General features: G+C 39.4%; 1 protein-coding gene across 1 annotated transcript in view; it reads left to right on the top strand.

The window, feature by feature from the left end:
* Positions 1-14,259, top strand: part of Glce (glucuronic acid epimerase) — a 67,276-nt gene that overhangs the window by 22,872 nt on the left and 30,145 nt on the right. Inside the window, exon 2 of the mRNA XM_021206471.2 lies at positions 7,061-7,151. The gene's annotated coding sequence lies outside the window, so the exon portion shown is untranslated. The remainder of the gene's footprint in view (positions 1-7,060; positions 7,152-14,259) is intronic.

The following is a 14,259-nucleotide window of genomic DNA, read 5'->3' as shown; positions in this document are numbered from 1 at the left end:
GATTTGAACTCAGGACCTTTGGAAGAGTAGTCGGGTGCTCTTACCCACTGAGCCATCTCTCCAGCCCAAAACTAAGCTTTTAACAGACCATAGATTCCAACTGTTTCTTGTTACTGTTGCCCACCCCCTTGGCATAGTTTATATATTGAAGTCAGTTCAATCTTTGTAGGAGAACTAAAAAACATCATCCTAGTCTCACAGCATGTTAAATATTACAAATAACTTTCCAGATGAGAAAATAGTCACATAGAGATGTACCCAGGCTTGCTCATGACAGAGCCAGTGCCAGATGCCAAGCCTCCTAATATTATAAATTGCTAGGAATGAGCCTTATGTAACTGCTTAGAATTTTAAGAGCCATCCCAGTCTCATACCCAGACCCGAGTTTAGAGTAATTTGCACACTGAGATTTTTGAATGCTGCTGAGACAGTTCCACTTGCAGCAGAATTTGGGGACTTGTGCTTTTCAGGGAATTGGTGTACTTTAAAGACCTGAGTCAAATCAACAGTGCAGGCTCTATCCATTCTGATTTGTTAATCTCGAATTTGGCTAGGGTTGGCCAGGGTAGTAAGAAATAAATCTTTGTATTAATAAATAATCAAGAATTTTGCTGGGTTGACTTTCCCAATAAAGTAATTCTGTCACTAGTTTGTAAATACCATGTGCAGACTTCTTAATCATGAAATAGAAGTTCTTTGACACTGATGAGGAAAGGAGAAAGTCTCCTGCCATCTGTGTTGTGGCAGGCTTTGCTGTTAACTAGATAAATTATAATTACTGTTAAACAGACTGTTTGTGAGGTGGTTGTTAATATTTTAAAGAAAGTGTGTAAATACAAAGCAGCAGAGAGGTGGTTTCAGACTTAGAAATAAAAGCCCTAGCTTTGAACGGAAATCAGTTCTATTCTGTAACAAGAGTCTTTAATAAATACATTTCTTGGTTTTGTGACAAGGAACAAAATGTTTGCAGTTTGGCGTAACCTGTCTGTGGTGCTCTCCTGTTCTTTTCATGCTATAGACAAGATAAAATGCTAACTTCTGATTGGTTTGTGGCATACCTTCCCTTCTCATCAGCTCTCCACATACCTCTTCCCACTCCTTCCTTCCCTTACTCTCTTTCCTTTGACAATGGATCTCACTGTGGCCTAGGTTGCCTCATCCTCCAGAGTTCTGTGGTTCCAGTTAGCCCCCAGCATTTTGTTCTTTTACACATGAAGTTAGTTTTGGTTTAGCTTTTTTTCCTTCCTAAAGGGTAGATGTGGGAGTGTGATGTAAAAGAGTTAAGAATAACAGAGCAGTCCATGTGGTGGCATACACCTTCAATACCAGAACTTGGTAGGTAGAGATAGGTAGGTCTCTGATTAAGGTTAGCCTGATCTACATATAGAGCTAACTCACATGTGAGCATGCCCCCCCCCCGCCCCCCACAGTAATTCTACAAATAATTGTTACTGTGTAAATTAGCAAAGTCCTCTCTCTCCCATTCAACAACTAGCAAGGAGTTACTCAGTTTTAAAAAAAATCAGCAGTGACTTGGAAAGCAGTATTCAACAGTGACGAATTGCCAACCCAGAAACAGATTATCTTCTTAGAATGGATGATATAGGCCTTTAATCCCAGCACTGCACTGTGAGTCTGCAGCCAACCTGGTCTACATATCAAATTCCAAATTCCAAGCCAGCTGAAGGCTACAAAGTGAAATCATGTCTTAAAAAAAAAAAGAAAAGAAAAGAAAAGAAGAAAAGAGGAGGAAAGGGGAGGAAGAGGAAGAGGAAGAAGCAGTGGCAGCAGCAGTGGTTTCTCAGTCTAGCTTTTCTGTAAATGGTCTGGCTTTTAAAATAATGGGGTATACTGTCTTTGCTTCTGTCTTCATCACATGTTAGTGCACCACTAATTTCAGTGAGCTACCATTTATTTATCTCTTAAATGAGGAAATTATAGGATTCTCAATAGTTGTTCCAAGACTTTTAAGGGCAGTTATTCTGAGTTTTCTCAGTGATCCCAAAGCAGTAGTGGGGAATTTTATCAATGGATTGGAGTAAGGATAGATATATGAGATTTATAGATAATCTGCCCAGACAGAAATTTCCTATGTTGTCATCACAGAACTTTTAGAGCTGTTAGCAAGTAGCTATAATATAAATAAAAATAAAGCAAGTTTCTCTATAATACATAAATGTATAAATATAACATGGACCCTTTAAGGCATAAGGTTCCTTCTTAATTTTGGTTCATACTAAGCTCTTTATCTTAAACTCCTTCTTGATTCTTCTGCAATTTAACATTATTAAAAGTTATAATTTTTTGCTGTATACACACACACACAGTTACATGTGCATATGCATGTGGAGCCCAGAGGTCAACCTCTTGTATCAATATCTAGGAACCATCCACTTTGGTTTTTGAGACAGTCTCTCACCAACTAGCCTGAAACTCACCAAGTACACAAGGCTAGCTAGTCACTGAGCCTAAGAGATCTACCTGTCTCCCTAAGACAGAGATTACAAACATATGCCAGGAGGATCCATTTTCTTTTACATGGGTACTGGGAACTGAACTCAAGTTGAAGCAAGTGCTTTACTGCCTGAGGGAGGTGTCTCTCTATCCCTGTGGATAAATTCTTAACAGTCTGACTACTTGTGTTTCTCATAAGTAGATACAGAGCTTCATTTCTGAAAGAAGGACTTCAGTAATAGTGAATGGAAAATTCATTAGATTTATTTTCATGCAGATCAACCTCTGCTGTGTTAATGTTAAGGCATTAACTTGGGTGAAGGAAGGCAATTGCTGTCTTCATTTTGATAGAGACAGGTGGTTTAATGTGCTATATATTCTTTAAAATGTGCTTGTGAAATAGGAACTTCTTTTTAGTACCTCAGTGGCTAAGAAACTATAGTGTCCTATTGGATTTAATTCATGTGTAAAAATTCTAATTACATGGAACTTAAAGAAAAATAGAATCTTGTAACAATGATAATGACAGAGGTCTGTTGTTTTTGGGTGCTATCATTTAGTCTACCCAATTTTGATTATCTTAAAGATTCTTATGCTACAAAGCAGTTATCTGGTAACCTTATTGTCTATTAGAACTGCTTAAACTTTTTTTCCACTTATAACCCCTTTTTGGCAAAACATTTCATGAGACACATTTAAAATGTATACAATTCAGACATTTAATGATAACCATATATTTATTTTAAAACAATTTCTTGGTTTACATATACTTTTGCCATTCATTAAAGAGGAAAGCAAAATTGCATACTAATGAGATGTGTATCTTTTTCCTATAAGAACCATTGTATAATCTTGTATAAATATCTGACACTCCAGGATACAGAGCATTTTACCTTCATTCAGAGTTGATAAGTTTTTTGATGTTACAATTATTAATGGTGAGAGAACATCACTTCACATAAATACCTGGTACAAAAATGACAGAAGTAGGTTTAGGGTCAGTTCAGAAGTTATTGGAAATTTTCTATACTCCCATTCCAAAATATATTTAACATTTTTTAAAAAAAAAACTCTAGACAGTAAGTTCAAACAACAATTGTTTAAACTGTTTAAATAAAATATGGTAGCCCAGTGTAACACAAAGATATACTAATTTGATGCTTCCATGCCAATAAATGATAGGAAAATATTAAAATTCTTTGAGTTCCATGATTAAACCGTTGTGTTTCTGTACAAGCAGATTTTGTATGTATATTTAAAGTGTTGCAATTCATAGTGTAATGGTTTAGAATCTGAGCTTAGGTGTTTGAGACAGTGCATATTGGCATTGCATGACATGAAGGCATGTGCACAATGTGGTTGTTTTTGGAACCATGGCTGCAGTGGAGTCCGAGAACACTGCTGGAAACACTCTGAGCTCATTGCTTGTTGGGTTTTGAATCAAGCCTTGGTTGTTGCACATGCAGAACCTTTTATTGTTGCCAAAGTTTTTGTGACCTCTGCTTGAGTTATGCAACCACAGATGAGGTCATAGCCCACTCTAAGCAGTTGTTGTTGACCTTCTTTCCCATCGCCTCTTACATCTTCTAAAGGCCAACTCTATTTACTCACTTATTTCCATGATTATAGGATTTTTGTCTTGTTTTATTTCTCTTATTAAATGTTTAATTGACTAAATTAAAATATTCAAATGACTGTTATATAATGGCATTACTGTACGCACTAAACAGGGAATTTTGGTGTCATAGGTCCTACACAACAAAGAACAGGGAAGAAAGAAATACTGAAGTTTTCTTGATTCTTTGGAAAATGGAGTGAAATCTCTGTTATTCTGAACATTAAAATATAGGAGCTGCTTAAACGCATCCAGTGCCACAGAGGGATAGACAGCTTGGCGGGTCTTGCATTTTGGGGAGTCTGATTTGGTTATAAAACAGCCTTTTAACAAGTAAATTGAATATCTAGTGAGATTATGTGAAACAATGCACATGGCTTTCTAGTGGGAACTGTATGAATGAATGATGACGTTAAAATGACCTTGTTGAATTTTTACAAATACCACATACAGAGAACTTTGGTTATAAAGAGTTCAGTAACCAATGTAAATCATTTTCATCACCATATATTTATGGAGCAAACCTAAGTTCCTGAAGCATACCATTTCATTTCTAATTGTTTTTTATTTTCAGAATGTTTTCTATGTAATACCACCCCCTTTTCTACCTATTGTAGAAGTTAGGTAGAAAAGTTAGGAGTGTATGTGGGGGATGGCAGTGGGGGGTGCATATGCATTTGCCAGAGCACCTGCACATGAAAGCCAGTGGTCTGTATTGAGTGTCTTTCTCCATTGCTCTATCTCCTTTTTGAGACAATCTCTCACTGCCCCCAGAGCTCACCATTTTGGATAGACTGGCTGGTCAGAATGCCCTAAGGGTATTCCTATCGCCCCATGCTCCTTCCCCAAGCATTTGGATCACATCAGCTTTTTTATTTGGCTGTTAGGGATCTAAATTCTGATCCTCATGCTTGCATAGAAGCACTTTACAAATTGAGTCCTATCCCTGTCCCACAAGTCAGTATTCTTTAAAAATAATAATAATAATAAAATTAAATTAAAAAAAAAAGCTTTTTGGGCTTATTCTATTGGAGTTGTTTTGTCTTTGAGCTGGGATTTCACTGTATAGTCCTGTCTGGCTTGTAAGTTGTGATATTCCTGCTTCAGCCTCACAAGTAACTAGATTTACAGTTGTATACCACTATGCCAGCTAAAGTTTATTAGTTGCATAAAACTAATAACATTGTTGCTTTAATATCTGTTAAATTAGTCAGGGTTCTCTAGAGAAAGAGAGCTGATAGAATGAAACACACACACACACACACACACACACACACACTTGATTTATTAGAGTGACTTACAAGTGTGATCCTGATAATCCAACAACGGTTGCTTCCTGATGGAAAGTCCAAGAATCTAATAGTTTGGTCCAGGAGGCTGAACGTCTCAGCTGACCTTCAGTATACATTAGAATTCTAAAGAAGAAGGCTCTAATAATAGTTAAGGAATGAATTTGCCATCTCTAGTGAGGACAAGCAGGCCAAAAGTCAAAAGCTTCCTCCTTCCATGACTTTTCTCTAGGCTGCCACTAGAAAGTATGGCCCAGATGTAGGGTGGATCTTCTGAACCTCAAATGATCCAATCTAGAAAAAAATCCCTCACAGCTATACCCACCTGCTTGGACTTCAGTTAATTCTAGAAGTAGTCAAGTTGGCAGCAACTTTGGTTTTTCCTCACTAGTATTCTCCTAGTCTAAAATTCCACATGACTTTTGTGGAATGTCTCCTATAGTCTATAACAGTTTCCTGTCTGTCTTTGCTTTACGTTATTATTCTGAGTACTAGCCAGGTGTACTATAGAATGTATCTCATATGGTTTGGCACTTTTCCTCACGATTGAATTGTGGGTTTTAGAAAATAGCAACACAGAACCAAAAATGTCCTTTCACACTGTTTTCTGGGTTTAAGTACATGAAGGCAGTACTACTTGTAGAAGGTAGTGTTTGCTCTTTTTCTTCTTCTTGGTCATTTATATCAATGTGTACAGTTATATGTTGATATATCATTCCATCGAAACAGCACTCCATTTATGGTGGTTAGACCTGAGATCTTCTTAACTTTGGCACAGTATTAAGCAAAGCATGCATGTTTTCTGGGTTTTCACTTTCAGTATAATGTTTACTAAATTACACAAGATACTTAACACTTTATTTTAAAACAGGCTTTTATTAGAAGATTCTACTTGTGGTCTAGGTGCATGTAGACTAGGCTGTGGTGTTCAGTAGGCTAGGTGTACTAAGTACATCTTGTAGAATATTTTCAGCATCGGGAAAATTGTCACTCTGTAATCCCATCATATTTCATGGTGCACCTACAGTATGATAATTTGCTATAGTGTTGGTCTCCTTGTTTAGTGGTCTCTGGGCTCCCCTTTTCAATCTCTGATCAGAAAGGTGAAGCTTTATTTGTTAAGGTACGTTCCCTGAAGCTGTACTCATCTTCAGGACTCATCAGTAGGAGGATATAGGAGGGGATGGGGCAGAACCACATACACTAAGGATTCCATATATCCTCTTGGAATTGTAGCACCTCTGACCAGAGAGCAAGGTTTCCTTGCCCCTGAGTTTTAGACTCATGATCTTTATTGCTATTGCTCCCACAGATAAGTGGGCTGAAGATGGAGGAGAGGTGTGTGTGTGTGTGTGTGTGTGTGTGTGTGTGTGTGTGTGTGTATTTCCTATACTTTCTTGTGAAAGATTTACCTTTTCAGTCACAGCTGGAACATGAAACTTGTCATTTGGGCTATATACACTTCAGGCTGGATGATACTAAATGAGAACAAAATGATGGCCATTCTAAAATAGTGCTTTGCATTCTAGTCCTCTTATAGGACCTGCCTATTGCCATTACTTTTTAGGGTTCCCATGTATTCTATTTTAGACATTTAGGTCTTAGAGCTACATTCAGTTGATGGGACAGTTGAAGTGTTGTATTTGCTATATTTTATCTGCAACTAGAACCTTGCTTAAAGGTTTTTCATTTTTTTTTCTAGGAATTTAACAAGAAACTGAAGTTTTGATTCAAATACTTTTTGAATTGAAGCCAGAAATGTACTAAGATTTTGATTCTTTCATTTGATTAAGGTAAGATTACTTAATAAAATGTAATTGTACCCTGACATGTTTTCAAACACACTTTAATGTTTATTTTATTAAAACATTTTTATTTCTGAGTCTCTAGAGATTTGTAGTTAAAAACATTTTTATGGGGTTTTAAAGCATTTTATATTTGCTTGGCATACACAAAGCCCAGGGTTCCATCCCTCATACCACTTAAACCAGATGTGGTGGGGGACACCTATAATCTCACTTTGGAGACAGAGGCAGGAGGGTTAGAAATTCAAGGTCCTCCTCAGCTCCTTAGCAGGTTGGAAGCCTCACTGGAATACATGAGATCCTGTCAGCAGAAAGTGGGTAGTGGGAGGCCTTTACCATTTAAATGATTAGTGTATCTTTAAATAACTACTACCAGATGCAAGGAGGCAGGACGGTGTGATGAGGTGTAATAAAAAGAAATGTTTGCCTGGGGACAAAAGTCATCAAATTGGCCTACAGCCTGGCCACTTGGTTTAGTAAATAATGTTTTATTGGAATGTAGCCATATCCACTCAGTAGTCTTTGTCTGTGGCTACCTTAGCACTTCTGTGCTGAGGTCATTACTTTACATTTAAATATGCATATAATTGTCTAAGTACCAAGCCTAAAATCCTGAAGTGAAAGCCTTAGAAGTTTTCTAGCTAGATGTAGTGGAGGCAGAGGTAGGCAAATCTCTTGAGTTTGAGTCCAGCCTGGTCTACAGAGTGAGTTCCAGGCCAGTCAGGTCTACACAGAGATAGCCTGTCTCAAAAAACACACACAAAATAAATAAATTAAAAATAAAAAACAAGCTCTTAAGCTCTCATCTTTCTTACTCTCATCTCTAGCTCCCCTTCTCTTTCTCCCTTCCCCCTCTCTCCACGTGGCCATGGCTGGCCTCTCTCTTTTACCTTCTCTCTTTCTCTCTGCATTTCTACAATAAAGCTCTAAAACCATAAATAAATAAATAAATACATACATATATAAACAAATACATAAATAAATACATACATAAATAAATAGCAACACTAGTTTTCTGAGATAATTGGTATATTAAACACAGACATAATGTTGTCAGTGGTTGCATGCCAAGTGCTTATTTATTTCTGAGTAGTGCTCTATGTTTTCAAATCTAAAAGCTTACATAATAGTGTTTTGTTCCTATTCTAAAAAAGAGATTCATACTCTGTTTTGCTTTTCCTAGTAAGATTAAACAGAACTAGTAAGACTTTGAGAGAATAATGATTGTTATTAATAGCTACCCTGATTAATTTATAGCACATGAAGTTTTAAGTCAAAATATCCTAATAATACAAAAGTACTTTAGTGAGCCAACCTTGGTAGTGCATTGTAGGTTACTTGAGAGGCTAAGGCAGAAAGATTGAAAGTTCAAGGCTAGCCTGGGCTACATGACAAAATCATCTAGCAGCTAAAATAGGCATTACATTTCCCTCTGAAGTATGAATTCAACCACTTAATGTGGTTGTCCCTCGTCTCAGCAAGTTCCATATTGGTGGATTTGACCAACATCAATGCAAAAATGTTTGCAGGAAAAACTATGTAAACTTTATTTCCTTGTGGTAGTTTCCTAAACAGTATAATATAACAACTACTGACAAAGCATTTGTATTCTAACAGTTGGTGTTTGAGTAATCTGGGGGTGATTTACAGGGGGAGGATTTATGGACATTTCATGAAGATAGTGTGCTAGTTTACAAAAGGGACTCAGCACACAGATTTTTATGTTCTTGGATACTAGATCTAATTTAAAGTTATTCCTAAAATTATAAATGTTTAGAAACATTAGAGGAAGAAATTAAAATTGGAGTCAAGTAATATATATGCTGTGCTTCTCAACAATCTCTACAACGCTAAAGAAAAAATAAAAGCATATAGTAATCTGTGTAGAAATTATAATGCATTTCCAACTTCTATTAAAGAATTGCCTGTTTTAGACACTAAAATCTGAAGGGGAAAAATAAGGATTTGGAGGGAACTCATACTGGATAACTTATTTTTTAAAAATAAACTTTCTGTAATTTTCAATGTAGTTAAAAAAAAAAAAAAAAAACCACCATTGGATTTGAAACATATATGTGGCACCTAGCCTGAAAGAGTATTTGGTTTAAAATAGGTTTGGATGTGATGTTTGTGTTTGCTTTGTTCTCAGAAAATAAATTTAAAACTTTTAAAGAAAGAAAACTGGAAATTTTAAGCATTTGTAATTGTATTTTAATAAACTTTGTATTGATTCTTTGTGAGTTTCACATCATGTATCCCAATTCCACTCATCTCTACATCCCTTCATAACCTCCTCCACCCTTGCTTCTCCCCCAAAAGAAAAAAAGCATAAAAAACATCTTATCATGGAAGCTGTAGCGTGTTAGTGTCTCCCAAAAGATATACCCTTTTGTCCACTTATCTTTACTTGCAAGTGTTCATTGCAGTGAGTCAATGGTGGGTTTCAAGGCCCCTGGCTTCTGCAACGGTGTACTGGATCCTCACCAGGACTCCTCGAATATCCTGTTGTTGCCCTGTGTCGTGGAGATCCTGCATCTTTGATCTGCAGAACTGGCCTCTTCATGTCTTCCAGCGGTTCATAGTTGAGGTAGACTAACTCAAAGCCCTGGATCTCAGGCCTACATGGTAACTGAGCTGGTCATCCCGCCAACTCTCCTGCATCCACACCACAGGGGTGAGCTCTCCAGCACTGCCCCAATGCTACAGCTGTCAAAGGGTAGGGGCAGCTGTTCTGCTCTCATGGTCAGCCCACCCACACCCATGCTGCCAGAACCAGCTCTACTTTGCTGCCCAGTCAAGGTGTGGTTGCTCTCCCATGTGCTGTAGCTAGCAAGGGGCTGGGACACCTCTCCTTCTTACACCCTCAGAGCTGACTCACCTCCACACCTGCGATTTCACCATCAGGGCCAGCTCTACTGTACTTCCCAGGTAAGGTGCAGGGCCTGCTCTCCCAAGTACTGCAGCCTGTGAGAGGGGCGGGGTCAGCTCTACACAGCTCTTGGACATGGTCCCAGGCAGCAGCCCAGACCAGGGACCTTCACATGATCTTTAGTGGTAATATGAGTCACAGTCGTAGACACAGACTCCTGCTGCTATATGGCCACAGACCCAGACATGGCCCTCAGCAGCAACATGAACTGGAACTTCACCATGGCCTCAGGTGGCAGTTCACAATAGGCTATTCCTTTCCACCCTCAGGTCTCCAGTTCTACCTCTCTTCATAATGTTCAGACTGTTCTACTTCTCTTTTTCTCCCATCTGTCCACCACATAATTGTACATCTTAGTGGCTTCCACTTCAGTTGAGCCACCAGCAGGTGGACCTCTGGGTCTCCTCCTCTGCCTGGATGGCATCTGGGTGCCCTAGGTTTCTGGGTGATTGACTTATCATTGCTGTAAGCATGTCACTGGACTATGACAAAGTTACTGAGCATGTGTTGAATTTCTGAATTTCAGCTAATAGTAATACAGACATGTATTTTCTGATGATTGGTGATTTATTTACAAGAAAACCATGTGGTTGCTGGGAAATGAACTCAGGACCTCTGGAAGAACAGTCAGTACTCTTATCCTTTGAGCCATCTCTCTAGCTCTAGAATATTTTTATTGCCCCTAGAAAGTTCCTTTTTTATTTTATTTATTTATTTATTTTTTGCACTATCCTCCTTGATAGATCTCTCTTCTAGCCACTGACAGAAATGGGATTATATGTAGTGAATAGCCTTGGATTATGTTTTGGAGATTCATCCATGTTGGGGTAGTGTCTTAGTTAGGGTTTTACTGCTGTGAACAGACACCATGACCAAGGCAACTCTTATAAGGACAACATTTCATTGGGGCTGGCTCACAGGTTCAGAGGTTCAGTCTATTATCATCAAGGCAGCGTCCAAGCAGGCATGGTACAGGCAGAGCTGAGAGTTCTACATCTTCATCTGAAGGCCACTAGGAGAAGACTGGCTTCCAGGCAGCTAGGATCAAGGTTTTAAAGGCCACGCCCACAGTGACACACCTACTCCAACAAGGTCACACCTCCTACTAGTGCCACTTCCTGGGCCAAGCATATACAAATCATCACAGGCACTGGTAGGTATTGGAATCAATATGTTGTTAAGTTATATTCCATCGTACACATAAGCCAGCTTATCCTGTCATTAGTTGGACATTTGGATTACTTCTGGCCTAAACTGCTGTTGGTACTCGCATATAACCTGCTTAATTTGGAATTTTGAATGATACTCTCTTTAGTGAGTACTTTATAGATTTCTTCAGCTTATATCACCTAAAATAGGAGGTACTTCATTGAAGGCTCTGTTAGAAATTGGAGACAAAAAATTTTATTGACTGTTTTGAAATTTGGAAAGCAAATAAATGACATCTGGAATGGTTTTTAAAAAGTTTTGCCTGTTGTGGTAAAACAAAGATAAATGATAAGAAATGAAGTTTAGAAATGTTATGTGGCAAACATTGGACTGTGGCAAACATTGGACTAAAGTTTAAAATTGGCTGGATGTGGTGGTGCATGCCTTTGATCCCAGTATTAGGGAGGTAGAGGCAGGTGGACTCTTGAGTTCTAGACTGGCCTGATCTACAGTGAGCTCCAAGACAGCCAAGGCTACAGAGAGAAACCTATCTCAAAAAGCAAAGAACTTAAATTGTAGTTAGGCCTATAATCTAGCTTTATCCATATCATTTGTTAGATTTCTACCTGTACCATTTATTAGTCCTGGGTCAAATTATAATTTTGAACAAATTAGTAACCTATAGGTTACTAATTAGGAAAATAGAACTCTGCAGTTTATCCAATTCAGTCACCTTCCTGTTTAGAAACACTTCCACACTTTCATGGGTACGCACGTGATCTCATTTAGTCCTAGACACTTTTGGGGTGCCAGTGAGAGAGCTAGTACAAGCAGTGATTGACAGCAGCAGCAGAGCCTGGGTAGGTCAGCACTTGACTCGACATCTGTGTTCTTTTTATTTTTTTGGTTTTTCGAGACAGGGTTTCTCTGTGTGGCCCTGGCTGTCTTGGAACTCACTCTGCAGACCAGGCTGGCCTCGAACTCAGAAATCCACCTGCCTCTGCCTCCCAAGTGCTGGAATCAAAGGCGTGCGCCACCACTGCCCGGCTGACATCTGTGTTCTTATCTGGAAAATAGAGCCTGTCTCTCTAGTTCAGAGCAGAAAATGTGATAGCTGATAAGGACTCAAAACTGCTGGTCTCTTCCTCTTCCCTTTTGTAAGAAGCTCCCTTGTCTCCTACTCACTATTCTGTTGAATATTTATTATTAAGAGAACTTTGTAGTATATTTTAAACAGTTTTTTAAGTTGCAAAGGATCAGGCCAGATCAGAAAGCTGGTACTTTTATGTTTTGGGCGGATAAACCAAACAGCAGACCACACCAAGGTGATTCCACGTGAGAGAGGTTTATTAAGCAGGGATGGGGGGGTGGCAAAGCGAATAGAAGAGAAGAGGAGAGAAGAGGAGAGAGAGGAGAAGGGGAAAGAGAAGAAGAGGAGGAAGAGGAAGAGAAGAGGAGGGGGAAGGGGGGAGGGGGGAAGAGAAGAGGAGAAGAGAGTGAGGAGGGGGTGATCCCCTAATTTATACGGAGAATGATGTCACACCAATGAGGGTGAGAACTGAGCCAGGTGAGTTGTGGGATTGAGGGTCGTTGTCCTGGCAACGCAGGTCCAGGGTCACATGGTTAGGCCAGGGCTTGGAGTATCCTGGTGCTAACATTCCTCCCTTCTTGTTACTATAAAAAGAAGGGGAGAAAAAGAGGGGAAACCAATGGTGAAGAGGGAATAGGGGCGTTGTGTCTCTTAAGCTACTTACTGCTGTTTAGGGGCGTCATCACTTTTCAGGGTATATCTGGTCTTCACCATCGGAGTTTGTGTGGCAATCGCCTGAATCAGGTTCTTCTATGGACAGTGATTTCTTTGTGGGCAGCAGCTGGTAATNCTGTAACAGGAGCTGAATAACAGCTTGGTTAGAAATTTTGTACTTGTCACTGAAGGAATGTAGAGACAAGATTAATAAGACAAGGGGCGATTGAGACATATTGTCTCTGGATGTGGATGGTACTTACTGGGAACTGGGCTGAGTTTTGTGGTAAAGCTTATCAGCAACTCCTATTCCCACCTGGGATTCCATGGGTCTCGAATGTAGAGGAGTGTCTTGCGGAATCAATAGTAGAAGTGATTAATCCGTGTCCCTAGCATGTGTATCTCACAAGACCAGTATGGGCAGCCCCCATACNNNTCNNGCCATTTTCTGCAATAATCTTTTGTCTGGTCAAAGAGAAAACAGGTATAAAGGTCATAATATGCGGATGGAGCCACAGATATAGGGACGATGGCAATCTGGATAGGTTCCTGGCACAAGATGGAGCAGTTTCCTGATCCTATTTGGAAAGCTGCTTGCTGTCAGCAGATATTTCTCCAACTTCGAATCTCCAGATGTAAGGACTACCCTTGATGGAAATGAACAGCAGGGAAAAGATGAAAAAGCTACAACTAATCTAGTGTCTCATCCAGCAAGGTTGGGTTTGGCTGTCGGAGTGAAGCCTCATTCTCTAGGATGGGAGACAAGACAGGTGGTCTTGATGTCTTTTGGAGCTTAATGGAGCATGGTCCTGTTAGGATTGATGTGTATGAAGAGGAATCATCTTTAGGTGGGGAAATGAAGGGTTTTAGGTGAGACAGGTAGACCCAATGAGAGAGTCCCTTAAGCTTAGCAGCTGTAGGAATTACGAGGATAACCTTAAAAGGACCCTGCCACTTTGGAGAGAGAGGTGAAGATTGATGACCTGGAGGAGATAAAAGGACTTGATCTCCAATATTAACAGGTAATGGGCGGGAAACAGTGTGTGGTTGAGGCAAGTGATGGTCAGCAAAGTTTCATAGGAGAGAGCGAAGATGAGAGAGTAATGGGGTAAGCGAATGATCTGGAAGGAGAGAGCGCTTGGGCGAGAAGCCAGGAATTAGGACTGGATGTCTGTACATGAATTCAAAAGGTAAGATGAGGAGAGGTCGCTTGGGGAGAGCTCGCAGTCTGAAAAGAGAGAACTCTAGAGGGAGGTAGAGTCTGTAATCCTTTA

Source organism: Mus pahari, chromosome 10, assembly GCF_900095145.1.
Source record: "Mus pahari chromosome 10, PAHARI_EIJ_v1.1, whole genome shotgun sequence".
Taxonomy (NCBI): domain Eukaryota; kingdom Metazoa; phylum Chordata; class Mammalia; order Rodentia; family Muridae; genus Mus; species Mus pahari.
The sequence above is the reverse complement of the archived record's forward strand: the minus strand, read 5'-3'. Positions and strand labels throughout refer to the sequence as shown.